The sequence below is a fragment of the Drosophila subpulchrella genome, unplaced genomic scaffold (genome assembly GCF_014743375.2).
Source record: "Drosophila subpulchrella strain 33 F10 #4 breed RU33 unplaced genomic scaffold, RU_Dsub_v1.1 Primary Assembly Seq49, whole genome shotgun sequence".
In the NCBI taxonomy this organism is placed as follows: domain Eukaryota; kingdom Metazoa; phylum Arthropoda; class Insecta; order Diptera; family Drosophilidae; genus Drosophila; species Drosophila subpulchrella.
The window spans coordinates 4973-9241 of record NW_023665686.1 but is presented as its reverse complement, the minus strand read 5'-3'; positions in this window follow the sequence as shown (position 1 = coordinate 9241).

Here is a 4269-nt window from a genome sequence, read left to right as displayed (position 1 = left end):
ACTGAAATCATTATACCCTCTGCAAGGGTATAAAAAAACACCGAAGCTATAATTTGATTCTTATTATTTTCCCACCAAATTTCCGATCGTCCCTATGGCAGCTATATGATATAGTCGTCCGATTTTGATAAAATTAAATTCGAAATTCAGAATGAATTAAAAAATGTTATTTCCAAGCGTAGGAGGTTATCTGTTAAAAAACACAAAAGTTATAATTTGTTTCATATTATTTTCCCACCGATTTTACGATCGTTCCTATGGCAGCTATATGATATAGTCGTCCGATTTTAATAAAATTTAATTCGAAATTCAGAACTAATTAAAACATTTTATTTCCAAGCGTAGGAGGTTATATGTTAAGGAACACCGAAGCTATAATTTGTTTCATATTATTTTCCCACCAATTTTACGATCGTTCCTATAGCAGCTTTATGATGTAGTCGTCCGATTTTGATAAAACTTAATTCGAAATTCAAAACTAATTAAAAAAAGTCATGTCCAAGCTTAAGAGGTTTTATGTTAAAAAAAACACCGAAGCTATAATTTGTTTCATATTATTTTCCCACCAATTTTCTGATCGTCCCTATGGCAGCTATATGATATAGTCGTCCGATTATGATAAAATTAAATTCGAAATTCAGAATGAATTAAAAAATGTTATTTCCAAGCGTAGGAGGTTATATGTTAAGGAACACCGAAGCTATAATTTGTTTCATATTATTTTCCCACCAATTTTACGATCGTTCCTATGGCAGCTATATGATATAGTCTTCCGATTTTGATAAAATTTAATTCGAAATTCAAAACTAATTAAAAAATGTTATTTCCAAGGAAAGGAGGTAATAAGTTAAAAAACACCAAAGATATAATTTTTTAACATTTTTTTTTCCGATTATTTCTATGGGAGCTGTAAGGTATAGTTGTCCGATCCGGCTGGTTCCGACTTATATATTACCTGCAAAAGATATAAGACTTTTGGGAAAGTTTCAGCCCGATAGCTTTAAAACTGAGAGACTAGTTTGCATAGAAACGGACGGACAGACGGACAGACGGACATGGCTAGATCGACTCGTCTAGTGATGCTGATCAAGAATATATATACTTTATGGGGTCGGAAACGTCTCCTTCACTGCGTTGCAAACTTCTGACTGAAATCATTATACCCTCTGCAAGGGTATAACAAGAAAGGAAGTTAGCTTCGGCAAGCCGAAGCTTATATACCCTTGCAGCTATATTTATTAAATTTAAAAACACAAACAATGATATTCCCAATGGTATAAGATAATATGTCAAAAAACACCGAAGCTATAATTTGTTTCATATTATTTTCCTACCAATTTTCCGATCGTTCCTATGGCAGCTATATGATATAGTCGTCCGATTTTGATAAAATTAAATTCGAAATTCAGAACTAACTAAAAAATGTTATTTCCAAGCGTTGGAGGTTATATGTTGAAAAACACCGAATCTATAATATGTTTCCTATTATTTTTCCACCAATTTTCCGATCGTTCCTATAGCAGCTATATGATGTAGTCGTCCAATTTTGATGAAACTTAATTCGAAATTCAAAACTAATTAAAAAAAATGTCATTTCCAAGCTTAAGAGGTTTTATTTAAAAAAAAAACACCGAAGCTATAATTTGTTGCTTATTATTTTCCCACCAATTTTCCGATCGTCCCTATGGCAGCTATATGATATAGTCGTCTGATTTTGATAAAATTAAATTCGAAATTCAGAATGAATTAAAAAATGTTATTTCCAAGCGTAGGAGGTTATATGTTAAAAAACACCGAAGTTATAATTTGTTTCATATTATTTTCCCACCGATTTTACGATCGTTCCTATGGCAGCTATATGATATAGTCGTCCGGTTTTGATAAAACTTAATTTGAAATTCAAAACTAATTAAAAACAAGGAAGAACGCTATAGTCGAGTACCTCGACTATCAGATACCCGTTACTCAGCTAAAGGGACCAAAGGAAAATGGAGATATGCAAGCAGCAAATGCGCCACCTACCGGCGGTAGACAGATTTAAGCGTTGTGGGCGTTAGAGTGGGCGTGGCAAAGTTTTTTTTAAATCAATCGATAGGTATTGACGAGACCAATACATTTAAGTTAAAATTTTTTATCTAGCACGAAAATTGTGGGCGCCACAGGCTTGGGCGGTTTGTGGGCGTTAGAGTGGGCGTGGCAAACTTTTTTTTAAATCAATCGATAGGTATTGACGAGACCAATACATTTCAGTTTAAATATTTTATCTACCATGAAAATTGTGGGCGCCACAGACTTGGGCGGTTTGTGGGCGTTGGAGTGGGCGTGGCATATTCGCGTAATAAACTTGCGCTGCGCTCAAGCCTACGGAATCTAAATCTGAAATCTCGTTTCTCTATCTTTGATATTTTCCGAGATATCCGCGTTCATATTTACGATTTTTTGAAGTTTGTGGGCGGTTTGTGGGCGTTAAAGTGGGCGTGGCAAACTTTTTTTTAGGTCAGTCGGTAGGTATTGATGAGAACAATACATTTCAGTTAAAATTTTTGTTCTAGCATCAAAACTGTAGGAGCCACAGTTTTGGGCGGTTTGTGGGCGTTAGAGTGGGCGTGGCACTCTTTTGAAACAAACTTGCGCTGCGCAGGAATCTCAGGAATCTGCATGCCTAATCCCAGTATTGTAGCTCTTATAGTTTTCAAGATCTCAGCGTTCATACGGACAGACGGACAGACGGACAGACGGACAGACGGACAGACGGACATGGCTAGATCGACTCGGCTAGTGATCCTGATCAAGAATATATATACTTTATGGGGTCGGAAACGCTTCCTTCTGCCTGTTACATACTTTCCGACGAATCTAGTATACCCTTTTACTCTACGAGTAACGGGTATAAAAATGTCATGTCCAAGCTTAAGAGGTTTTATGTTAAAAAAAAACACCGAAGCTATAATTTGTTTCATATTATTTTCCCACCGATTTTTCGATCGTTCCTATGGCAGCTATATGATATAGTCGTCCGATTTTAATAAAATTTAATTCGAAATTCAGAACTAATTAAAAAATTTTATTTCCAAGCGTAGGAGGTTATATGTTAAGGAACACCGATACTATAATTAGTTTCATATTATTTTCCCACCAATTTTACGGTCGTTCCTATAGCAGCTTTATGATGTAGTCGTCCGATTTTGATAAAACTTAATTCGAAATTCAAAACTAATTAAAAAAAATATCATGTCCAAGCTTAAGAGGTTTTATGTTAAAAAAAAACACCGAAGCTATAATTTGTTTCATATTATTTTCCCACCAATTTTCCGATCGTCCCTATGGCAGCTATTTGATATAGTCGTCCGATTATGATAAAATTAAATTCAGAACTAATTAAAAAATTTATTTCCACTTTTACGATCGTTCCTTTGGCAGCAATATGATATAGTCGTCCAATTTTGATAAAATTAAATTCGAAATTCAGAATGAATTAAAAAATGTTATTTCCAAGCGTAGGAGGTTATATGTTCAAAAACACCGAAGTTATAATTTGTTTCATATTATTTTCCCACCGATTTTACGATCGTTCTTATGGCAGCTATATGATATAGTCGTCCGATTTTGATAAAATTTAATTCGAAATTCAGAACTAATTATAAAATCTTATTTCCAAGCGTAGGAGGTTATATGTTAAGGAACACCGAAGCTATAATTTGTTTCATATTATTTTCCCACCAATTTTACGATCGTTCCTATGGCAGCTATATGATATAGTCTTCCGATTTTGATCAAATTTAATTCGAAATTCAAAACTAATTAAAAAATGTTATTTCCAAGGAAAGGAGGTAATAAGTTAAAAAACACCAAAGATATAATTTTTTAACATGTTTTTTTCCGATTATTCCTATGGGAGCTATAAGATATAGTTGTCCGATCCGGCTGGTTCCGACTTATATACTACCTGCAAAAGATATATGACTTTTGGGAAAGTTTCAGCCCGATAGCCTTAAAACTGAGAGACTAGTTTGCGTATAAACGGACGGACAGACGGACAAACGGACATGGCTAGATCGACTCGTCTAGTGATGCTGATCAAGAATATATATACTTTATAAGGTCGGAAACGTCTCCTTCACTGCGTTGCAAACTTCTGACTGAAATCATTATACCCTCTGCAAGGGTATAAAAAAACACCGAAGCTATAATTTGATTCTTATTATTTTCCCACCAAATTTCCGATCGTCCCTATGGCAGCTATATGATATAGTCGTCCGATTTTGATAA